The sequence below is a fragment of the Apium graveolens genome, chromosome 2, assembly GCF_009905375.1.
Source record: "Apium graveolens cultivar Ventura chromosome 2, ASM990537v1, whole genome shotgun sequence".
Lineage (NCBI taxonomy): Eukaryota > Viridiplantae > Streptophyta > Magnoliopsida > Apiales > Apiaceae > Apium > Apium graveolens.
The window spans coordinates 259,970,330-259,997,288 of NC_133648.1; the positions used below are offsets into that span (position 1 = coordinate 259,970,330).

The 26,959-nt window shown below is 35.7% G+C and overlaps 2 non-coding genes across 2 annotated transcripts; both read left to right on the plus strand.

Moving 5' to 3' along the window:
• The first annotated feature begins 17,104 nt into the window (after positions 1 to 17,104).
• LOC141710215 (small nucleolar RNA R71) lies at positions 17,105 to 17,211 on the plus strand. The gene has a single exon (XR_012570747.1). It is a non-coding gene; the product is annotated as a small nucleolar RNA R71 (small nucleolar RNA).
• A 1,531-nt stretch (positions 17,212 to 18,742) lies between these two features.
• LOC141709119 (small nucleolar RNA R71) lies at positions 18,743 to 18,849 on the plus strand. Its single transcript, XR_012569712.1, has one exon. It is a non-coding gene; the product is annotated as a small nucleolar RNA R71 (small nucleolar RNA).
• Positions 18,850 to 26,959: the final 8,110 nt, after the last annotated feature.

The following is a 26,959-nucleotide window of genomic DNA, read 5'->3' on the forward strand; positions in this document are numbered from 1 at the left end:
AAGAAACAAGGATGGCACACACTCTGAGAGCACGTCTTTTGAAGCTCCCTTATTAATTCAGGGGGACATGCCAACACTCAATTCTGAAATTACAAATCTTATTTTTATATTTTCTTCTTCATATAGTGAGATACTTGAACCCACTTCTAAAGTGTCACCAAAATCAAGTGACATGGTTCATAAAACTGTGTTCACCACCCAGGAACCACATCTAGTTGGTGAGAGGCTACACTCTAGGGTAGACCTTGATGACACCAACAAAAACACAGGGGTTGTCACAAATGCACCTTCATGTGCAAATCAAACTTCATATATTGATAAGTTTGAGGGTAGTACTCATGTGGGGAAGCTATCTAAATCTTCTCCAATTCCATTGGAGGTTCCTAATGTCGGAACAACTCCCCTTAAAATCCTAGCTGAGATTGCTCTGTCAATTGAAGCTAGGAGTTCGATTTCCCATGATCCAATCAGAGGGAAGGAAAGCTTAACACATTCAAGTTCCAGCTCTCTGCAAGAAGAGCAAGGGTTTGAGGCCATGGTACATGACAGTAGCCTGGTCAAATCCCCTTGTTGTGGATATGTTGTGAACTTGATGATTTCATTAACAAAACACCTTAGTAGATTTTACTTAGTGAAAAATATAGCACTCGACGGATAAGGAATATAGTCCCGACGGATGACTCAATATAGTCCCGACGGATGATGATTTATTATCCATCGAGTGAGTAGCTTGTGTAATAATGAGTCTGTAACACATTTCTGCATACACCTAGCTTAGATTCTGTAGTAGCACTCAAGTCATGTTGACTTTAATTAGATATGCAAAATAGGTTGATTAATTGTACATAGATGATGTCTTGTAATTCTGCATAAATGAAATGAAGTCTAGTTCCAGATAGCTACCCGACGGATAAACAACAATGCCATTCGACGGATGATCAACAAGGCAACCCGACGGATGATCATGTACCCGATGGATAATCAATTCAAACATATGTTGACAGTGACAACACAGTCACATGCGTCGAGTGTATGCAAAGAGAATGTGGAATCCTATTCAACTGGGTTTTAGAGAACATAGAAGCATTGCCATTTCCATGCTATTATGAAGATATTCAAAGATGCAGGAATAGAGTAATGAAGCAGCATAGTATTAGACTTGATAGGTTTTGTTTTATTATCTTGTCTTATTACTTTGTAATCTTGGTGATATATAAACCAAGAAGTAGCAAATTAAACAAGAAGAACAAGACTAAGAACATTATCTCAGAGAAATAATTGTAAGCTGCATCATTAGCATTTCTCTGTAAACTTAGTTGTTCATATTTGTAAGCAGCTGTGACCTAATCTTGCTACACAGAATTCTATTGATATAATATATATCTCTGGTGGATACATTCAAATCCACCAGAAAGTTTTTAAAGACTTGTGTTTTTAATTACTTGTGTTTTGATTTTACTAACTTCTTATTCCGCACTTTGCAAATCAAACACTTATATATTATTAAGATAGAACATTTTATATTTTAGGAAAAAGGTTCAAGAATTCCATTCAATTTCCCTTATGTAATTCTTGTTGCATTGTTAGGGACTAACACCCCTCCAATTCAATTGGAGGTTCCATTATTGGTGAACAACACACTATCACAACCATAGTTCCAACTGTGAGTCAAATTATGGCATCTGTCACAGGTGATATTCATGAACCCCAACCCTCCACCTCAAACCCAACATACATCCCTTCTAAATCTAACCCTACACAATAACCTTCACACCTCATCTCACAATGGATGCAGGATGCTCAGGCTCAACCAATAATAATTAATGACCTTTTGGTGGATCAACTTTCTGGCCTTGCCAACATTACTCAACAACTTCTCACAACTGACATGTCCAATGAAGACTATCAGGAAATCTTGCTGTCATACAAAGATGTTAAAAAGTAATAAGAAAAGAATGAAGCTGAGCAAGATGGGAATGTAGATGCTTGGTTAGACGAGGACTTCAGCTTGAGCATGGATGAGGTCTTGGCAAGATTTAGAGAAGAATATGTCACTATCTTGGAAAACAATGCCAAGGCTCTCAGTCTACAGGAAGTCTATGATGTTGTGACAGAAGTCTACAAAGCTCAACTCAAAGTTTTTCATCTCATAAGTAAAGCATTATAACAGACTCTGGACAGCCATCAAGACAGGATAAGGATATTGGTAAAAGACAAACTGGATGACCTTGTGCCAACTCAAGTAGAGATCAAGAACAAATTCCAAAAATTTGTTGATTAAATGGCAAGGTTTGATATGACCAGTATGGAGCAGAGCATCAAATATCCGAGGCAATCCTTTGTGGCTCTACATGAATAACACAAGGGTCAAACTGGATCAACTTCATCAAGTTAGATATGAACCTTCAGCTCTATTGATGGAGGGGATTAAGGAGTCTATTCAAGCTACATATGGTGCTCCTGGCTCAACAAGATCACAACAACCAATTTCCACATCAACTAATCTCCAAATTCAGTCTCTTCAACAACAAGTCTCCACTCTGCAAGCTTCAAATAATTCTCTTACAACACAAGTCTCTCAAATCACAGCTCTGGTATAAAGTCAACATGCTAAAATCAAGACCTTGATAGACTCCCATAAGCATCTTTAAATGCAAAACTTAGTATCATTGGGAGCTATCATGGGTGCTCTAAATATTTCTATGCATGCACTTCCTGAAGCTATGAGGCCTGAACTTCCTACACCTCTCCTCATGCCTGCCATCAAGACTAAGGAGGAGATAGAGGCGAGGCTGCTAAAATCATATATCCAAACCCAAAGAGCCAAAGCTAAGGAAACTGAACAACAAGTTGATGTTGGGATGGGGAGGCTACTCAAAGCAGCTGAGGGACCTAGTTAAAGCAAAGAATTTGATGAACTACTAAGGGCTCTCAGGGCTTCTCTATCCAACAATTTCTTTACCTACAAGAAAGCTTTGGATAAGACTATTAATTTCATAAGGGTGATCATGGTGGTGACTAAAGATGGTTTTCAAGAGAGAAGAATTGTTTTCAATATAAATGACTCTGGTGTGGATAGGTGAATGCAAGTGTCCTTCAACTATCTCATAACTAGAAGGGCATCTGAATTGTACATCCTAATCAACAATGTTAACAAGGTGATTCAAGAAGATACTCTCTTGCTTACTAAATTGAAAAACGCTCAAGAAGCTGCTTTTCCAGAAGCATATCTCCAACCAAGTAAGGGAGTGACATACATCTGTCCATCCACCAAATATTGAAAATACTTTCTTATCCCAAAGTAATGTATCATGGAAAATAAGAAGCTGATATTGAATCTGGAAACTGATTTGAAGACAAAGCAGAACGAGACTGATGAAGATGAGGAAATGATCAAGATATTGGGGAGATCCTTGAGAGATAATGAAACCATGTTGCCCAAAACAAAAATCAATACTAAGGATGATTTGTATGATGATGAGCAGAAGAAAGATGATCAAAAACCTTCTGGCTTAAATCCAAGTCAGTCTTCCAGGGAAACTGGCAGCAAGGTGTATGAGAAAAGAAAGTGTCAGGATGATAAGAAGAATGATGGTAAGAGAAATAGAAGAGATGGATAAGGGGATTCTAAGAAGAGAAATGTCCAGGAACTACAAGTCAAGATTCAACCTACTCAAACCTTCAAGCCTGCAAGCTCAAACAATCAACCACCTTTAACCTCTAAGCCCAAACTTTTGTACAAATAAACTGCAAATACCCTACTCAAAATTCCAAACACTTCTAGCCAAACCACCATAAAGAAAATCTCAAACCTACCTTCATTTAAGCCACCAATCACAACTCATTTTAAGACTATTGGGAGAAAACCAAAGAAGCTGCAAGTTGGTGAGGGGATTATCTGAAATTGCTTTAAGCAGACTAATTTTCTACCTTTAGACTTTTGCATCACGGATGATGACTACTTTAAACAATTATCTGAAGAAATGGTCAAAGTTTGTGTTGTATCATTGAGAGAAGCCAGAATTTATTATCAGGATGGCTCCTTCACTCTACTTGGCAGAAATTTGATGGATACACTTTAAACCATATAATTTATGAGAATGATTAGCTTAATGAAGGACAAGGACACAAGTACAAGGGCATGTAAGGCTGTGGTGTATGTATGGCTGAGAGAAAAGGATGAAAGAAATGCAAAAGCAAAGGCTGAAAAGGAAGAAATGGATAGGAAATATGCAGAGGAAATTTCTATATTTGAACAAAGATCAAATGAGATCAAGGAAAAGGGGATGAGTAGAATATCAAAGGATATACATTTTCAAAACATAAAGATTGGCAGTTACCCAAGATTCAGGGTTAATTACCCCAATGGTTACAAACTGAATAATTGGCTCAGACTGGTAGAAGCCTTGAGAGGGACACAAATTATTGAAGAACTTAATGTGCTTATAGATCTCAAGGACCTTATTAGGAAAGAACCGAGATATGAAGATTTCACCTAGTTTTGTTTGTACTATTGAACAAATGTAATTACTCAATGTATAAATATTTGTATTTCTCAATATGTCAATTTTTTATGTATTTGATTTTAGCTTGGGGTTAGTCTTGTTATCAGGCATGAATTTGTGATAAGCAATCTTCTCACAAATTGGGGGAGATTGTTGTGCAAGACATGCCTATACAATAACAAGACTATGTCAAATTGATAGCCCTAAGATTTAGTTGTTTGATAATCAACTTTATATTTTTAGTATATTACTTGAGTCTGTAAAATGGTTAGAAGATTAGACTGAAGTATTTTTATAATAAAAAGTTCAAGCATAAGGAATAAACTCTGGAAGAAGATCAAGTTAGATCATGTCTCGGAGAAATGATATAAAAGCTTGGAGTTGAATAAATCTGTTTTATGAAGAATGTTCTAAGTCAAGATATCGACAAGTCACGGATTAAGAAATATAGAGAAGTCATTCGAGAACTCCAAAATGACTTATCGAGAAGTCTAAAATGGCTTATAGATAAGTCTCAGAGATATCGACAAGTCAAATGAAGATATGAATATTGGAGATATCGACAAGTCATTTCTGCATGTAGAGAACTCAGAAATATCGACAAGTCAAAATGAAGATGTGAAGATTGGAGATATAGACAAGTCAAATTATCATTAGAGATCTCAAAGATATTGATAAGTCAAAATGTATATATAGATCTCTAAGATATCGACAAGTCAATTCTACATGTGGAGATCTCAGACATATTGACAAGTCATTTGGCATGCAAATATCAAGAGATCTCGACAAGTCAAATATACCTATAGAGAACTCATAGATCTCGATAAGTCATTATACTTATCAAGATGTCATTCCTCTATAACACAAATTGGAGATCTCGATATGCTTTTCAAATATAGAATGCAAACAAACAAATATTCAAGATTATCAGTCAACAAACAATCTATCAACTAGATTGAAAAGTCTACAAAGTAGCTGGGGAAAATTCAAGATCAAGGGTCAAGATTTACTGGACAAAGGGTGGTCACAGACCTTCAAGATTCTGCATAGATTTGTTAAGCCATAAATGGAAATAGAAAAAGGTTGCTTTAAAAATTGGTTTAGTTCTTTTTATTGCAAGTTTTGTAAACCCGTGTTGGTAGTGTATAAAGCATGCATGGGGCCTTAGCTCACAAGTAACAAATAGATTCATATCTCGTGTATTCTCTCAAGATAGAAGCTGAGTTTTTTACTTACAAAGAACCCATGATTTGTAGCAAGACCTAACTTAATTTTAATACAAAATTAAGTGAGTTTTGAAATATTGTATTTGTTATTTTATTTATGCTAACATAATATAACTGCATCTCTTATCTGATTTGTTCACACAACCAAACAAACTCAAAAAGGCTTAAAAATATCTAAAACATATTCACCCCCTCTGTATTTTATTCAATATTTGACAGCCATTAAAACTTGAAACTCACAATCCCTAGCATTAATGATTAACGCACCCTAGTTTTTATTCCACAATAAAGAAGATCAAAGAGGAATAGAAGAAGAAGATGAAGAAACCGACGGTTTTGAAGATATTGATAGATATGTAATTCAAATATCGTATTTTGAACTTTAATTGTACTAGTAATGAATTTTAATGGTGAACTTTGTACATTCTCTATACTTAAAAATGTTAGTTAATTTTCACTATTGTGTATGAATTACCTATTTAATAAATTTTTGGGTAAATTTATAATAAAACGTAGTATTTCTTACCATGCAAAACCTACCAAGGGTATTTACTACTACTCAAAGCCTACCAACGTGTTCAAATCATACCATTATGGTTGTAAAACCTATCACATAGTAATGGTAGGAAATAGTTGGTAGGAAATACTAGTTTGCATGGCTTCTGACATGAAACCTACCGGTATTGGTAGGAAATGACCAAAAATAAATCCTACCAATACTGGTAAGAAATGACGAAAAACAAAATGTTCAATTCTTATTAGTATTGGTAGGAAATGACCAAAACTCAGAGAAAAATGGGCATTTTCATGTTTTTTATTGATTGTTTGTCACATTTTTGTTGAACAAACTCTAAAGACCTAAACATGTATTCATTTTAGTAGTGAAATTCAAAAAATTAGTTTATTATACTTACATTCTCGTGTTTGTTTTACATTTAGATAAATTATGATTATTATGAAAAAAATAATAAATATCAAAATATTTCGATAAAATATAATTTCAAAAGTGAAAAATCATTTTATAGCGAAAGTAAACTAGGAAAAAAAATTAGAAAAGAAAAAAATTATAAACAATAAAATCGTTTAAAAAACGAAGCAGCGAAAATGTTCAAAGTTTATGTTAAGTTTTATACTCAGAATTCATGGGTTGTTTATGGTTAAATAATTTTTTTTTTCAGTAATCCAACCGTACGGATGATTAGACATATAGATTTTAGATATGCATGTAAAATATTGAATTTTTTAAAATTAAGCTCATACATTTTTTTATAATAAATCTATAAAATAAAATATTCAATTCCTACTATTATTGGTAGAAAATGACCACAAAAAAAAAAGAAAAATGTACATTTTCATATTTTTTGTTGATCATTTCTCACTGTTCTGTTGAACAGACTCTAGAGACCTAAAGATTTATTCATTTTATTAGTAAAATTCAAAAAAAATAGTTTATTATAATTACATTCTCGAAATTTTCTTACATTTAGATAAATTTTAATTATTACAAAAAAATAATAAAAATCAAAACATTTCGATAAAATATAACTTCGAAAATGAAAAATAATTTTATAGAGAAAGGAAACTAGGAAAAAAATTGGAAAAGAAAAGATTTATGAACAGTAAAATCGTTTAGAAAATAAAGGAGAGAAAATGTTCGAAGTTTGAGTTAGGTTTTATACTCAGAATTTATGGGTTATTTAGTGTTATATATTTTAATTTATTTTTTTCAGTGATCCAACCGTACGGATGATTAGAAATATTAATTTTAGATATGTATGTAAAATACTGGATTTTTTAAAATTAAGCTCATATGCTTTTATAATAAATCTATAAAATAAAATATTCAAATTCCTACCAGTATTGGTAGAAAATGACCTAAAAAGTTATTTGTCTTTTTTGTAATGAGTATATCCTACCAGTTTTGGTAGTAAATGTGCCCAAATTTGGTAGGAAACGGGGACACACTAAAATTAGTAATTATAATAATTTTATAACAAATTCATTTAATACTTTATTTGAAAATTTTATTGGTTTGAATATATATTATTGTTGCAAATTTGTTCCAAAAATTCAGTTGGCTTAGTGGTTAGTTTATTTCTTGTCTAGGGAGAGTTTCGATTTTTTTTTAATTTTTATGTAAATTACGCCAAAAAAATCACGGAAAAAATGAATTTATCGCGCAGCTCAAAACCTACCAGATCATGATCAACACCAACTAAAATTGGGAGGTTTTGAACAAACAATAAAATAATAAATTAATAAATTAGGGATTAAAGACCCTACTGTTAGTCGCGAAACACGCGCTAAAATTCACGTAAGTATATGCGTTCGCAAGTAATATAAAATATCTTCTAGTTCGTTCCCACAGAGAATCAAGTTTGTAATTTCAGCTAATGTATCCATGCAATAATGGTATGGTTATTATTCAATTCTAAGACAATTAACAATTTGAGATTGTTTTTAACTAAATTTAAGCTAAACATTATAACTAAGAGAACAAGAATGGTTGAATTAATATATATGACAAACATGGGATTCTAACTTCATTAAATACTTCATTTAATAGCCTTTTTGTTCTTAACCTTAGCATGTAATGGTGATGACACTAATCAGATAACACAAAATTGATAAACGCCACCTTTCGTTGCACGAATACCATACTACCAGACACCCACAAAAGAGATAGAAGCTGAATAGACACCAATTATATTGAGACCCTATATGTCTAAAGAATTTGACAACATAACGGTTTAATGCACAAGTTATCTATCATGATTACATAGGGAAAGTAAGATAGTTAAAATTACCTACAAATTATGCATAACAATAATACATGAACCTATGCTAGTATGGTAAGTTCTAAATCCTAAAATTCACTTTCACTTCATTAAGAATTAACACATTGTCTTATAAGTTCGCGACGCTCATAAGACGAATAAGCACAACCATTACTAGGTTATCATACAATCACCACACACTAATGCATTGAAATAAATCAACTAAAGAAATCCATAAATAAATCCGCTAGAACCCCACAATAACGATTTGCCCATAATCGGACTCATCATCAACTAGGTTCCGATGAAAGCATGGTATAATAAACGTAGTCTTTATAAACAATTAATAAACAAAGTACGAAACAAGAGTATAGGTTCACGAATAAGAAAACTAGCATCCAACGTTAAAACTTAAACAAAGAATCACAAGTTAAACTAGATCTTGTTCGCCTTGGTTGAATTGTGCTAAAACGGTCTTTTAACGCCTTCTCCTTGTGCTCTGGTACGTCCACTTATGAAAAATGTCTTTATTTATGTATATATATGCTGTAGAATTGACCAGGGCTTCAAACTCTCAAAATCCTATTAGAAACAGAATTCTGCTATCTCGACCTGGCGCGGCCGCACGCTTCAACAGCGCGGGTGCGCTGGGCTTCTGATCTTTGGGCACGGCCGCGCGCTATCACAGCGCAGGCGTGCCGACTCCCTGAATAAAATTCCGATTTCTTCTTTTCCTTGCTGATTTGAGTTGGTTTTCCACGAGCTGTTATTCCAACACCATCCTAACACCCAATTAGCACTAAAAAATGTTAATTCACCTGATTACCTGGAGAATGCCTGAAAATGCAAAAATACTAGAAAACACATTAAAACACCAACAACTTGAGTACAAATACACTAATTCAAAGATATACGGAGCGTAATAAAATGTCATAAATGCCACTCAACATACCCCAAACTTGAATCAATGTTTGTCATCAAGCATAAACAGACTCAAAGAACAAGAAATAAAAATGCATGAATACAACTAAATGAATGCAATGATCCCCATAGAATAACTAAACCAATCAACATGCAACATCACAATAAATGCAGTTATTCGCATAAAAATCAATCAAGCCTCATAAATCAACCTACAAACCAGAGACGTGCATGTGTGCAACTGCTTACAGATATACTATCGCAACTAGATCAATAATTATGGCTCACTACTCATCAAAGCAATCACAAGTTTATAAATAAAATAAAAGCTAGACTCAAAATAACTTATAACACTTCAATTCTTATATCGGAGTTTTACATGGATTCACGCTCTTATTCACCACAAAACAACACAAATATGCTTATTTGACCGTACAATGAGTGAGGTCCATAAAAGACTTAAACAATAGTACCATGTAACGAGCGTTAGGTTAGCGGATCCCAGACTATAAAAGCCTTAGGTCACTAGGCACAAAGTCCCTTAAGAACTTAATAACTCGAGTACTAAAGAGCCCACTCGTGATCAATTATACATAAGACTTATTTTTTTTCTTTTCTTTCCTTTTCTTTTTCTTTTTTTTTTCTTTTTCTTTTTTTTTCACAAATTTCTGAACGAGTGTGTTTCGCTCCTTCTCGCTCAACCCTAGACTACTCATATAAATATGAGCCGGCTACTAGCCATTTGACATCTAGCCACACAACTAGCAATGAAATCCAATTTTCTCCAATTTTTAAAAATCCATGTTATTTTATCATTAAGAGAATATCCTAAATTCTAAATATAAACAAGCGATTAAACCTCGACAAACAAATAAACCATGACCATGATCTAGCACTCAAGCGACCTATAAGACTTAGTGAAATACAATTGTCTCTAGCATGAAAATCAATTCGATAAGACTTAACAACACTAAATATGACATCACTACACTTAGCATCAATATTACAAATCGATCGGAAAAATCATCTAAGGGATCATATTATAATGGAAATGCATGAAACTACATGAACAAACTATCATAAAAACTACAAAAAATAAAAAAACTACTACATGAGTAATATGCAACTACATGCACTAAACTATCATGAACATGCAAACTATACTCGGAATCAGGATCATCACCCTCAACGAGTGGAGTGTTAGGCGTGTATGGAGGTTGATACATGGAATCCTCACCAAATACTGGCCACTGGATGTCAACACATGTGGCTCTGAATGCAGTCCCTAGTGCCTTGGTGAGATCACGTGCAAACCAACTATGGATGTCATGCATAACATCCATCCTCCTCGCTAGACGCCTATACTTCGTCGTGCTCAAACCAGCTCCAACATCAGCTCTTGCTTCCTCCTGCTCCTGCTACTCATACGATGAACTAGCCTCACCCAACTCAGCTCTCCAAGATGCCTTGCTCGCCTGTTCCGTGCCACCAGTATATTCCTGAGGAGTTGGACGTCCACCACGCAGATGATCATAAGAATAACCAGGCCCCTTAGGATCGGGCTTGCCACCATACCACTAAGTCATATTCAACAGCATCGAACTGTCAATAGGAGCACTGGAAAGGTGCAGTTGCTCATGTGCGGGCCAATGAACACCAACTGCCATGTACGGCTTCGTCAAAACGGACGCAAAGGGTATAGAAACCGTAATATCTCCTCTCAAGAACCTCAAAATACCTTGGTAAATAACCATCCCCAAATCCACATAGTCCCCCTAAAGAATACCCCATAACATACGAGCACGCTCCACAGTAATCTCATGCACATTAGAAGATAGCATGATGTTAGCACAGATAAAAGAGTTCCATGCACGTGCAAACCTGTTCATGCACGAGGCAGGGAACGTGGAATAATCAGTCGTGCCCCTCTTGAACTTCAAGTGAGTCTAAGGCACACATATAGTAGCAACAATCAGATCTAGATCAAAGTCCTCCGGAGTCTTATCGTTCCAACTGTCCGGATCAGGCTTCCTCACGGGCTGCTCAATCACCCTCCTTAATGCATCAGCACTATACTCCACAGTCATCCCCCTAACCATAGTGAAACCATTCTTCTCCAGCTTTGCATTAACATAGAACTCTCAAACAACGCTCATGGGCACGGCAACGGGTGCCTCACAAAAAGGAACCCAACCCATCTCCAGAATCATCTCCAACAACTTACCATCCTTCCCTGATGGCAGAAAACCTCTCTCCCTTGCTATAGGCTTCGAGAGAAGCCTTGTGTACTCCACTTCAGCCTCAGAAGTTGAAAACTTTGGCCTCACACCACCCGCACTCGAAGAATCGGTGGTGTTGCTGCTTACTTGAGTTATTTGTCTCTTGGGTGCCATTGGGATTGAATAAGAGAGAATAAAAGATAAATATTTGAGAGAGATTTGTGTTTGAGAATTTGTGAAGTGGTGGAGAAGTTTGTGTATAAGTGTGTGTGTGTGTATATAAGAGGTGAGAAGAGAATTAGATATGGAATAGAAGTGGAAATTGATTATGGGAATCATGGGAATAATGGGTTTGATTTAGAGAGGAAAGTTTAGGATGTGAAAGAGTAAAATTCAGGTAGAAATTGATTTTTGTAGTAAAAAACCCGATTTTCTCTTCATAAACTGCTTTTTTTTCAAAAACAGGACACCGGCGCGGCCGTGCGCTAGACCAGTGCGGGCGCGCTCACCTTCTACCAAATTGGCGCGGCCACGCACTTGATCAGTGCGGGCGCACTTGGTTTCTGGAAAAAGGGTGCGGCCGCGTGCTAGATCAGCGCGGGCTCGCTCAGCTTCTGAAGTTGGCCCTGAATTTTTTTTTTTCTGATTTTTTTGTGTTTTTCTCCTTTCTTCTTGCTTCCTCTACCTACTAATGTACAACAAACTTGGGTTGCCTCCCAAGAAGTGCTTGTTTTATGTTGTTAGCTCGACGTAGAATCTTGAGATCAAATGGACAATAAAACGACACTAACCACCTCGCGGTTTGCTGTGTCACTATAGTACTGCTTCAACCTCTGACCATTTACCTTGAATGCTTGGCCCGGATCATTCTCAAAAATCTCCACCGCTCCATGTGGAAACACAGTTTTGACAACAAACAGCCCTGACCATCTTGACTTCAATTTTCCAGGAAAAAGACGAAGACGAGAGTTAAACAAAAGAACTTATTTCCCCGGCACAAATGATTTGAGCACTAGACCCCTATCGTGCCACCTCTTGACTTTCTCCTTATATAATTTGTTGTTCTCATAAGCTTGAAGTCGAAACTCGTTGAGTTCATTGAATTGAAGCATCCTCTTCTTTCCAGCTACATCCACGTTCAGATTCAACTTCTTCAAAACCCAATACGCTTTATGTTCTTACTCCACCGGCAGATGACACCCCTTATCATACACCAACTGAAATGGTGACATTCCCAATGGAGTCTTGTAGGCTGTTCTATACGCCCAAACAGCTTCATCAAGCTTCAAAGACCAATATTTCCTTGATGGACACACAACTTTTTCTAGAATGAGCTTGATCTCTCTCTTAGATACCTCAGCTTGACCAAATGTCTGAGGATGATAAGTCGTAGCAATGCGATAATTCACATTATACCTTTGTATCATAACAGTTAACTTGCGATTGCAAAAATGTGACCCATCATCACTGATTATGACTCTTGGAGTTCCAAACCTTGTGATATCTTCTTGTCAATAAAATTAAGCACTACTTTCGCTTCATTTGTTGGCAACGCCTTAACTTCATCCCATTTCGAGATATAATCGACCGCCAACAAAATATACTGATTGTTGCAAGATGAGACAAATGGCCTCATGAAGTTAATTCCCCAAACATCAAAGACTTCAACCTCGAGAAGCACATTAAGAGGCATCTCATCCCTCTTGGATATATTACCCACTCGTTGACATCGATCACATTTCAAAATGAACTGATGAGCATCTTTAAACAAGTTTGGCCAAAAGAAATCTGCTTGAAGAATAAGAGTTGCTGTCTTTTCTCCACCATAATGTCCTCCATAAGCCTTTGAGTGGCAATCTCGCAAGATCCCCCCCCCCCCAATTTTGCTGTAAGGAATAAATCTCCTGATGATTTGGTAAGCTCCTTGTCAAAAAAGAAATGGCTCATCCCACATATACCACTTCACTTCATGCAGAAACTTCTTCCTTTGAGCGTACGACAAGTCGGGAGGCATGATATTACTCACAAGTAGTTTATAATGTCTGCAAACCACGGTTTTTCCTCTTGTACTCCAAACAGCTGCTCATCGGGAAAAGTCTCATTGATTAATATCTTTTCTAGTGAAGTTGCACTTGGATCTTCTAAACGCGAAAGATGATCATCAACTTGATTTTTAGTCCCTTTTCTATCCCTAATTTCTAATTCAAATTCTTGATGCAATAGAACCCATCTGATCAATCTAGGCTTTGAGTCCTTCTTCGAGACGAGATATCGAATAGCAGCATGATCAGTGAAAACTATCACCTTCGTCCCAAGCAAATAAGATCGAAATTTCTCAAAACCATAGACAATAGCCAAAAGTTCTTTCTCCGTAGTAGTATAATTCAGTTGAGCACTATTAAGAGTCTTACTAGCGTAGTAGACTACATAAAATATGTTGTTCTTTCTCTTCCCAAGAACTGCTCCAACTGCATAATCACTTGCATCGCACATCATCTCAAAAGGTTCACTCCAATCAGATGCAGTTATGACAGGTGTCGTGATTAAACTCTTCTTTAAGAACTCAAAAGTAGCCACGCACTCATCATCGAACTTAAACGGGACATCCTTCTCCAGAATATTGCACAAAGGTTTAGAAATTTTTGAGAAGTCCTTGATGAACTGCCTGTAGAAGCCCGCATGACCAAGAAAACTGCGAATTCCCTTAACAAAAATAGGTGGAGGAAGATTTTCAATGACTCCCACCTTGGCTTTATCCACCTCAAGACCCTTACTAGAAACATTGTGCCCAAGAATAATGCCATGTCGCACCATAAAGTGACATTTCTCCCAATTGAGAACCAAATTGGTCTCAACACACCTCTTGAGAACGTGGCCCAGATTCTGCAAGCATTCATTAAAGGAATCGCCAAATACAGAGAAGTCGTCCATGAACACCTCCACATTCTGGCCAATCATATCAGAAAAGATGGCCATCATACATCTCTGAAATGTGGCTGGTGCACCACAGAGACCAAAAGAAACTCGTCTGAAGGCGAAAGTACCGAATGGAAAAGTGAAGGTAGTCTTCTCGTGATCCTCTGGAGCGATACAAATCTGATTATAACCTGAATAGCCATCTAGAAGACAGTAGTACTCGTGAACAGCCAACCTGTCGAGCATCTGGTCAATGAAAGGTAGAGGGAAGTGATCCTTCCTAGTGGGCTTGTTCAGCTTCCTATAGTCCATACAAACTCTACATCCCGTGACTGTTCGTGTAGGAATAAGCTCATTCTTCTCATTTGTAACGACTGTGATACCTCCTTTTTTAGGCATACACTGAACTGGGCTCACCCATGAACAGTCAGAAATAGGATATATGATCCCTGCATCCAGCCACTTAAAAATTTCCTTCTTCATGATCGTATTTAGACTTCTCTGTTGCTCAACAATAGGCTTGCTTCCTTCCTCTGAGCAGAATTTTGTGCATGCAATACGAAGGGTTAATTCCCTTGATATCTGCTACAGTCCAACCAATTGCCAATTTGAATTCTCTAAGAATTTGCAAAAGCTTCTCCTCGTCGCTACCTGAAAGGTCAGATGTAATAATAACAGGCAAAGTAGATGCATCACCTAAAAATGCATACCTCAAATATTCAGGTAAAGGCTTAAGCTCAAGAGTAGGAGCTTTCTCAATAGATGGATTGAGGCGATTAGGAGCTTTGTTCAACTCCTCAATTCCCAGAGATTCAAAAGGCATATCAATCTTCCTCTTCTAGGGAGAAGCATTCAGATATTGTAATTGCCCATCCCCTTCATCATCTTCACTATCAGAATTCCCCAACAAGGCCTTCTCTAAGGCATCAGACCTTAGCAATTGATCAAGTTTTGAAGTTAGCACAGAATCAACCAACTCCACTTTTAAGCACTCCTCATTTTCTGTAGGGAACTTCATGGCGTTGAACACATTAAAAGTTACATCCTGATCCATCACTCGCATGGTGAGCTTACCCTTCTTCACATCTATCAAGGTTCGTCCAGTAGCCAGGAAAGGTCTTCCCAAGATTATGGGAATCTTTTTATCCTCCTCAAAATCAAGAATTACAAAATCAGCAGGGAAGATGAGTTTATCCACCTTGACCAAGACATCCTCCACAATACCTCGCGGATATGTAATAGAACGATCGGCTAACTGTAAAGTCATTAAAGTCGGTTTTGGATCAGATAAGTTCAAATTCTTGAAGATTGATGAAGGCATTAGATTGATGCTAGCTCCCAAGTCACATAAGCATCTATCGAAAGACACTTTTCCAATAGTACACGGAATAGTGAAGCTTCCTGGATCTTTAAGCTTCGGAGGCAACTTCTGTTGTAGCACATCACTGCATTCCTTCGTGAGAGCAACAGTCTCTAAATCATCTAGCTTCACTTTCCGAGAGATAATACCTTTCATAAACTTTGCGTAACTAGGCATCTGATCAAGAGCCTCGGCGAAAGGTATGTTAATATGAAGTTTCTTGAACACCTCCAGAAACTTCTCAAATTGCTTATCCAGCCTTTTCTTCTACAGCCGCTTAGGAAAAGGCGGTGAAGGATATATCTGTTTCCCCATGTATTACCCTCAGGAGGAGTATGCTCAACAGTAGTCTTCCTTGGTTCCACTTCTGCTTTCTGCTGCTTTACTTCTTCTTCAGCCCCAGCTTCTTCCTCCGAAACTTGAGTTTGTTTGGGATTTGCAACCTTCACCTGCTCCTTAGCTTCCTTCTTTCCTGGTACTTCAGTGTCACTTGGTAGTGTACCAGGTTGACGATTTAGCAAGGCATTGGAAATTTGTCCAATTTGATTTTCTAAGGCCTTGATAGAAACAACTTTTCTTTTGCACATAAGCTTCAACTCCTCTAATTCAGATTTTTTATTAGCTTGTTGCAGCTGAAGTTGCTGTCTTGGTGCATATTGCGGTTGCTGAAAACCAGGGGGGTTGTACTGCTTTGCTGGGTACTGCTGATAAGGCTGTTGAACCGTATTCTGAGTGTTGCTCCAGCTGAAATTAGGATGATTGCGGTTGTTAGGATGATAGGTAGCTGGCACAAGTTATTGCGATCGCTGAAAGTTGCTCACGAACTGAGCTGATTCACTAGAAATAGCACACTGATCTGTCTCTTGGGCACCAACACAAAGTTCACAGACACTAGTGATTTGATTAACTCTAATTAGCCAAAGTGTCCACCTTCATCATCAAAGCCTTAAGTTGGGTAGCTATAGCAGCAGCTGCATCTAACTCCAGAATTCCTGCTACTTTACCCTGAGTTAGCCTCTGAGAAGGATTCTGGTATTCATTAGCAGCCATCAGTTCAATCAATTCATATGCTTCATTGTAGCTCTTAGCCCAAAAGTCTCCTCCTGATGCTGCATCGAGCATGGGTCTAGAAGTAGCCCCCAATCTATTGTAGAAACAGTTTATAATCATCCAATCAGACATGCCATGATGTAGGAACTACCTTAGCATCTCCTTATATCAATCCCAAGCCTCACACAGAGATTCTCCAGTTTGCTGAGCAAATTGAGTAAGAGCATTCCTGATTGCAGCAGTCTTCGCTATAAGGAATAATTTAGTGAGAAACTTTTGAACAAGATCTTCCCAAGTAGTGATAGACCCTGGTGGTAGAGAATGTAACCATCACTTTGCTTTATCCCTCAGAGGGAATGGGAAGAGTCGCAGCTTGATAGCATCTTTTGTCACACCATTGAACTTGAAAGTGTCGCAGATCTAGTTGAAATCCCTGATGTGCATGTTGGGGTCTTCTGTAGGAGAACCCCAAAACTGAACTGAGTTCTTTATCATCTGAATCGTGCTTGACTTGTTCTCAAAAGTGTTAGCCGAGATGGCTGGTCTGATGATGCTCGAATGAATATCGTTGATCTTAGGCTGAGAATAGTCCATCAAAGCCTTAAGAATTTCTGCTTGATCTCCCATTACTACTAAAGTTGGTTCCTCGACTTTCTCTTCTTCTTTTACCTTCTCTTCATCCTTAAAAACTTCCCTTCGAATCACTATAGCTTCTTCCTCGGCTTGATCCAGAGTTCTCTTACGAGCCCGCGAACGCGTATGCATACACGCTCGCTAGAGTACCTGAAATAAGACATGGATATAGATAAGTAACAATGTCCCAGTCAGTGAACTTTAACAACCACTGATGATAAACACATAAACTAAAAATTAACACCGAATTCCCCGGAAGCGGCGCCAAAAACTTGTTAGTCGCTAAACACGCGCTAAAATTTATGCAAGTATACGCGTTCGCAAGTAATATAGAATATTTTATAGTTCGTTCCCACAGAGAATCAAGTTTGTAATTTCAGCAAATATATCTATGCAACAATGGTATGGTTATTATTCAATGCTAAGAAGATTAACAATTTGAGATTATTTTTAACTAAACTTAAACTAACAATTATAACTATGAGAACAAGAATGGTTGAATTAATATATATGACAAACATAAGATTCTAACTTCATTAAATACTTTATTCAATAGCCTTTTCATTCTTAACCTTAGCATGTAATGGTTTCGACACTAATCAGATAACACGAAATTGATAAACGCCAACTTTCGATGCACGAATACCATACTACCAGACACCTACAAAAGAGATAGAAGCTGAATAGACACCAATTATATTGAGACCCTATATGTCTATAAAATTTGACAACACAATGGTTTAATGCATAAGTTATCTATCATGATTACATAGGGAAAGTAAGATGGTTAAAATTACCTACAAATTATGCATAACAATAACACATGAACCTATGCTAGCATGGCAAGTTCTAAATCCTTAAATTCACTTTCACTTCATTAAGAATTAACACACTATATTATAAGTTCACGACGCTCATAACAGTAGCTGTATCAACTTCCATAATTCCTGCTACCTTGCCTTGCAACATTCTTTGCGTATGATTCTGATATTCATTAGCTGCCATGAGCTCAATCAACTCATATGCTTCACTATAGTTTTTGGCCCATAAGGCTCTACCAGACACTGCATCGAGCATAGGTCTAGACTGAGTGCCCAAACCATTATAGAAACAGTTTATAACCATCCAATCAGGCATGCAATGGTGTGGGCACTTCCTTAGCATCTCCTTATATCGATCACAAGCCTCACACAGAAATTCTCCAGTTTGCTGAGTAAACTGAGTAAGAGCATTCCTGATTGCAGCAGTCTTCGCCAGAGGAAAGAATTTAGTGAGAAACTTTTGAGCAAGATCCTCCCATTTGGTGATAGACCCTGGTGGTAGAGAATGTAACCAGCACTTTGATTTATCCCTCAGAGAGAATGGGAAGAGTCGTAGCTTGATAGCATCTTCAGTCACCCCATTGAATTTGAAAGTGTCGCAGATCTCGATGAAATCCCTGATGTGCATATTGGGGTCTTCTATAGGAGAACCCCCAAACTGAACTGAGTCCTGTATCATATGAAACGTGCTCGACTTGATCTCAAAAGTGTTAGCCGAGATGGCTGGTCTGATGATGATTGACTGAATATCATTGATCTTAGGCTGAGAATAGTCCATCAGATCCTTAGGATTTTCTGCTTGATCTCCCATCACTACTAAAGTTGGTTCCTCGACTTTCTCTTTTTCCTCTACTTTCTCTTCATCCTCAACAACTTCCCTTCGAATCACTACAGCTTCTTCCTCGGCTTGATCCAAAGTTCTCTTACGAGCCCGCAAACGCGTATGCATACAAGCTCGCTAGAGTACCTGAAACACGACAAGGAAAAGAGTAAGTAAGTAACAATATCCAAGTCAATGAACTTTAACGATCACTGATGACAAACACATAAACTAAAAGTTAACATTGTAGTCCCCGGCAGTGGCACCAGAAACTTGTTAGTCGCTAAACACGCGCTAAAATTCACGCAAGTATACGCATTCACAAGTAATATAGAATTATTTATAGTTCGTTCCCACAGAGACTGGTTTAGGTTAACTATGTAATTTATACACTTATGCAACAATGATATGGCCATTTTTCAATGCTAAGACGAATAACAAATTGGGTTTTGATTATACTACGATTAACTATTAAGAATTATACTAGAGAACACTAACTAAAGAGAGTAAAGAGAGTTGAATAATATACACAAACATTGAATTCTAACTTCATTAAGTACTTCATTTAATATCCTTTTCATTCTTAACCTTAGAATGTAATGGTGATGACACTAATCAGATAACACGAAACTGATAAACGCCAACTTTCGTTACACAAATACCATACTACCACACATCCACAAAAGAGATGGAAGCTGAATAGACACCAATTATATTGAGATCCTATATTTCTATAGAATTTGACAACATAACGGTTTAATGCACAAGTTATCTATCATGATTACACAGGGCAAGTAAGATGGTTAAAATTACCTGCGAACCATGCATAACAATAACACATGAACCTATACTAGCAGGGCAAGTTCTAAACCCTTAAATTCACTTTCGCTTCATTAATAATTAACACGCTATCTTATAATTTCGCGACGCACATAAGATGAATAAGCACAACCAATACTAGGTTATCATACAATCACCACACACTAAGGTATAGTAACAAATCAACTAAAGAAATTCATAAATAAATTCACTAGAACCCTACGATAACGATTAGCCCATAATCGGACTCATCATCAACGTGGGTTCCGATGAAAGCATGGTATAATAAACATAGTCTGTATAAACAATTAATAAACAAAGTACGAAATAAGAGTATAGGGTCACAAATAAGAAAACTAGCATCCAACGTTACAACTTAAACAAAGAATCACAAGTTAAACTAGATCTTCTTCGCCTTGGTTTAATTGTGCTAAAATGGTCTTCTTACGCCTTCTCCTTGTGCCCTGGTACGTCTCCTTGTGAAAAACGTCTTTGTTTATGTATATATATATGTTATAGAATTGACAAGGGCTTCAAACTCTCAAAATTCTATTAGAAACAGAATTCTGCTATCCCGACCTGGCGCGGCCGCGCGCTTCAACAGCGCGGGCGCGCTGGGCTTCTGATTTTTGGGCGCGGGCGCGCCGACTCCCTGAATAAAATTCTGATTTCTTCTTTTCCTTGCTGATTTGAGTTGGTTTTCCATGAGCTGTTATTCCAACACCATCTTTACACCTAATTAAAACTAAAACCATGATGATTCACCTGATTACCTGGAGAATGCTTGAAAATGCAAAAACACTAGAAAACACATTAAAACACCAACAACTTGAGAATAAATACACCAATTCAAAGCTTTACGGAGCATAATAAAGTGTCATAAATGCCACTCAACACCTATCACATATTATACAAACCATTTCACCCCCAGCAGCCATTACTCTCAGTCTTTACACTTCAATATTTACAAAACCCTCTTCGTTTTTACACCCTCTTCATCTCATCATCTCATCCTCATTTTCAATACTTCGATTCGTAAGCCCCTTCTTCTTTTTCTACTTCTCATTTTTATTTTTATTATACCATGTTTCTTATTCATTTTGGTTTGATTTTATATGATTATATGTATTTGATCATATGTATATATATTGTGTATGGGTATCATCAATTTAATATTTATTGCGTACGGTTATCATATGGGTGTTAATTTTAAGTAATTTTACTGGATATTGGGTGTTTATCAGATTTTTAGACTATATATAGGGGATTTTAGGCAATATACATGCAATATACTAGGATTGTGCTTAATATGCATGCTCTAACTATGGGTATGCTTTAAATGTTTGTTTAATCCATTTAAGTTCATGAAAAGTGTATTTTTAAGAACTATGTGTTAAACTATGATGTATATGTGTGTTTTGATGTGTATTTCAATCATTAAATTATGTTTTTTGGTTGTGTTTATATGTTTTTCTATACGTAAGTGTGTATACCATGGTATGTGTTTATTGATTTTTTTTAAATGATTTAGTACTCATTTAATTAATAAATCATAAGCTTGTTTGTTTAGCAAAATAAGCCTTGGTGTTTATTGTTGTTTAATTGAGCTGGTAAATAATTTCGATTAATCGGGAGACTCAAATGAATATATAGAAGAAAATAAGCAAAATATGAGTCAAATTAAAATACTAATAAAAAGCTGAATTATAGAGTGAGTATGATCTGATTAACTAACTGTGTAGCCAATAAATCACAGCTCCGACAATTGCATCTATGGTTCTAATGATCGTATTTTTGCCTTGTTGATTACTGTATTGTAATTTCGCCTTGTTGATAAGTAAAGAGTTATCACTTGTGCAATGTGATCACTTAAGAGTTAATATGTCAATTTAGGTTTTAAAATGTGATCACTTGTGTTTGTTGTTTATAGTGGCAGTATAATTTAACGTGTTCTTTATAGTGACAAATATCTAATGAATTTTCTTTGATCTTGTGTTTTATAGGGTTTTTAATGGCAAAGGTTTTCCAAGATAAGAGTCTGGTTACTTCTGCAAAGAAAGGAAAAATAATTCCAGTAAATAAGAATGGAAAGAAAATCGCTAAGTCCAAGAAAAATGGCATTTCACACAAAGACAACAAGAAAGCGACCTCAGCATCAAAGGTAAAGGCTAAAGATTTAGCAATATCACAGTCTTATCCCCACGGGAAGAGAAGGGAAGAATTGGTTGAATAAATTGGTCCAAGAAAATGAGCAAACCCCCGTGGACTCTTTGGTTCCACGCCTCCGGAAAAACCGAGTCGTATTGATATTTCAAATAGAGTGTAAGTTTAAATTTATTGTTGCATATAGATAATTGCTTTTTTTTCCTTAACCTAACTTTATATCGACAAATATATAGACAGTTTCCATTTAGTAACAATAGATTTATTTTTGAATCATCATGCATGATAAAGTAATGAAGACAATAATGGGCATCGTCTGTGGATTCTAGCCAGTGGGAGCTTATACATGGACTGATATCAATGATAGGTATCCTAAATGGGTTGAGAGAGTTATTGATGAACTCTATGTATGTATTGTCTTACATTGCTCATTTTATTGTTGGTTTTAAAGCTTGATGATGACACTACACTATAGATTGCTTCTTGTAATATAAAAAATGTGTCTTTATAGATCTTATTTTATGTTGTTATAGGCTAAAAAAGGCTATAGCATTACATGTAAGAACAAGTCAGGTTGCTTTTAACCGCTGAGAGCTGTTTTAAATTAATAAACAAAATTATTAAATAAAAAACACAAAAGCGGAACAAGTCAGGTTGCTAGTAACCACTGAGAGTTTTTTTTCCGGTTAAATTTGATCCATTTCTAGGTGAAGTGGTAGTTTCGGTTGCTCTAGAGACAGCTTGAGAGGATTTGTCAGCTGATGCATCACCTGGAGCTTTTTGAGCAGTTGGTGCTGGTAAAGAAGGTCTCAGTTGCACGCTTTCACATTATAGCCTTGACGAGAGATAGCTTGCTAAACTTTACTATGACATATGATTTAAGATAAATTTGTCTAGCTCGCTATATCGTTTGAAGGCATGATGAAGAGATATAATTAGAAGATGGGAAAAGATACTGGAAAGATCAGTTCAATATTAAGTGAACATTCGCAAAAACCTCATTTCCAGCAGCTTGTAGAGCAGTGACTTCTTCATGATTAAACTTAGCCATTAACACTGATTTGACTCGATGATTGAACTCTCGACTGACCATTTTTGCACCAGTAATTAGTTAAGTCAAACAAATGATGTAATACATACTACAGATAAAAAAATAGCACAGGGTGGAACATAAAAGATTTGATTAATTCAAGAAGTTACTGTAGACCACTGCAGGTTGTGCAAACAAATGTCAAGAAAGTTGTGCAAACATATTGTGGACCCTAAAAGAAGATAATGCAATTGATAAACTAAGTAATTTTCTTAAATACTGATAATTACTGTGGAAAAGCAATCTAAATCGATTCATTAAGCACTGTAAAAAATATGATCCTACTTCTGTTTTAACAAATATATGAATTACAAAACTAACTTGAAACGCCACAGTGTCCAAATAGTTTTAAGTTACAACAATTAAGGATCCTTTAATCTTGTTATAGTGAATTTTACTCCTGAAAATAAAGCATGACGACAGAGAGTCATTTTATCCAAATAATTACTCAAGAAATGAACAAAACCCCCCTTACCAACTGGTTACAATTAATACATCTCTTATTTTCTGCGAGATAGAGGAGTGAAGGATACAAACAAGTTTACACACATCAATAGAATATATAAAAGAGCATACCAAAATCGAATACAAACAAAAGCATGAAATCGGTTTAGAGCAAAACTCCAATCTCTTTATACGCTGTTTGAACCCTAATTTCTCTAAACATTAAAACCCCTTGCAAGTAAAACTCTTGAACCCTTTATTTTTTGAAATTTGATGCTTGAATCAACCCCAACTCGATCCCCCTTGAACCCTAATTTTCTGTCGCTTTGTCTCAAATGAGACTGAGAATGAGATTATTATTTTCCCACATCAGTTTCCCTCTTTAATTTTTGTCTAAAATTGTCAGTTCCCGCTCTGTTAAATTTTGTTAGCCACCGCCCAGAACCTGCAGCCTAGCCCAACCCAATAGTTTTTGCAGCCCGACCCAATTCCAAGACTTGGTATAGGGAACACTTCTTATTTTATTAAGTATCTGCAAAACTTTTAGACTTGAATTGTTTTTGGTTGTGGATGTTTTCGGAGTTTGGTTTTGTGTTAGATGTTTGGTAAACTATATTTTGCACTACTTGTTAGGAGAAATTCTAGTAGTTTCCGACAACTATGTCCGGAAATGATACTTGTTTGGTTATGTAAGTTGATGGTTGATTATGGATTTGTCATTTAGTTACTTTTGATTTTGTGTTGTTGATAGTCATCGATTGTATTGGTGAATTGTACATTTGTTTATAATCAGAAATACCATAAAATTGATATTTTTTTACAAAAAAACATTAAAATCCTACTAAATATAACATCCACAATGACCATTCGGAAATCCAAAATGGTATATAACATACCACAATAACCATTCGAAAATCCAGAATAGTAGGTTTTGATTCAATTAAATCGAAAAAGATGGTAGAAAATGTTTGATAAGAATTGCACATTTTAATCATCACCTACCAATTCTGGTATGAAATATATAAATAAAGCCTTCCAATTCTGGTAGGAAAATAGCCATTTGACTATTCTAATTGCCACGTGGCATGCCACATAGATGGGACACACAGGACAATTCAGTAAAAGGGGCCCATATTCGTGTGACGTGGCAGCTGATGTGGCATGTGATGTCATTGCCATGTGGCACTCCACATGGGCAGCCACTTGGCGTGTGGGGTCCATTTGAGATATAAGAATCAATTCCTACCAAATAGTATTTCTGACCAGAGTAATTCCTGCCAAGTTATTTGGTAGAAATTGACCCCTCATTCTAATCATAACCATTTTTCACCAAATTACTAGTAGGAAACGGCCGTTTTTCTTGTACTAAAATTTGTGGGAGTACAAAAATTATTTTTAAACAGGTACCAAATAAAAAAGAATAATGAAAAAAAGATTAAGAAGAAGAACAGAAGAAGAAGAAAAAGAAGGGTGCGGAAAACATTATACAAAAGAAAATAATTTGACATGGAGAATAAATGGAAATGAATTATTCACCACATAATCCAAAGAATTACTTCTTTGACAGGTTTTAAGGTCAATGTCGGTAGGTAAATAAAAATATGAATGTACCTACATTTCATGAATCATGATATCAAACAGTGATTAAGCTAATGATTCTTATTGTGACAGGTTTACATGAAATCATGAACAAGAAACCACAATGCAACTTCGGTTAATTTTATAGTACTAGTTAAAGTTATTAGATAAAAATCTGGAAATCAGTAGTCTCGCAGGAAACAGACATATGTATTTTAATTTATTAAACACAAATCTACATACTAATAAATACCATTAAACTAATATAATTACATTGCATGGGGTGGCAGATGGTACCGTTGCATACCCTCAATTACTAATTGGTGGCACCTACTCGATTAGTTAGTAATTACAGGTAAGCAACCTCTTTATATGTTGAGGATATAACTTAGATGATAAAGGTTTATCCTTAATATTCTCTTTATGTTGTTATTTAAATTCTTCTCTCGTAATTTATTGAAACATATATTTAAATTGTAATGCATATAAATTAAATTATTGAAAAAAAAACTCACATGGAAGTATTGAAAAAAAAACTCACATGGAAGGATCTAGTAATAGAGGTATCATGAAACAACATGTGTTCACCATCAAATTAAAATTTATGTTTTATTATTATCAGTTTTTGTAAAAACATATGAAAATGACTACTTAAAATTTAAAAATATAAAGGTTTTTTGTCAAAATATAGGTACATCCATGAACAGAAGTGGTGAGCCAAAAACTAAATAAGATCGGAACAAATAATATAAAAATAAAATATGAAGGAGTCTACACAAAAATAAAATAAATACCGGAGCAAATAATGGAATCTGGATATCCATTTAAAATGAGGAGCTTGCAAGAGATATCAAAACATTTCATAAAATGACATATAACATGTTATAATTAGTAGGTTTCCTATTAACACGTCCATCGCATTTTATGAAAAGATAAAAATATGAAAAATAGCATCTCTTTTTGAGATTTTTTTGAAAATTTTATCTTAAAACTCTTAAATTACTCTTAAAAATAATAATAGTATAATAAAAGTTACGTTAAGAACCACAATTTATATCAATTATATAATATAAATCATCTAATTTTTGTTGTGTCTAGGAAATTTCATCCTATTGCTTACCATATATAAACTCTTTTTCCATGTACAGTACAAGGAGGGCTTTATTCTATATAAAATTCTCATAAATTCTGTTTTCTACCGGCGAAGATTGCTTGTTGTTGCAGATTTTTATATACTCAGTTCTCGCTTTTGTTGACACAAAAGTGGTTAATTTGCTTCCAAGACAACCATGCCCCTAAATTATATATTATATCATTTTTCATAGTATTAATTTAACAACATTTTTTAGTCCCCTAATGTCATAAATGACTCTAATCTGTGAAAAAGATATCAACATATAGATTTTTGCTACTTAAATAAAAATATAATATTAAAGAGTCAACATTAGACATTAAATATTTAAATTTAAATCAAATTAAATACTCCATATAAAACATATGTTGCCATGTGACAAGGATGCATGAAGTTTGTCTAAGCTCCATTATCTTACGGTTCATCTACCACCAAAATTATTTATAATCATTATATTATTAAAAGCTTAAGATTTAAAATTTGGT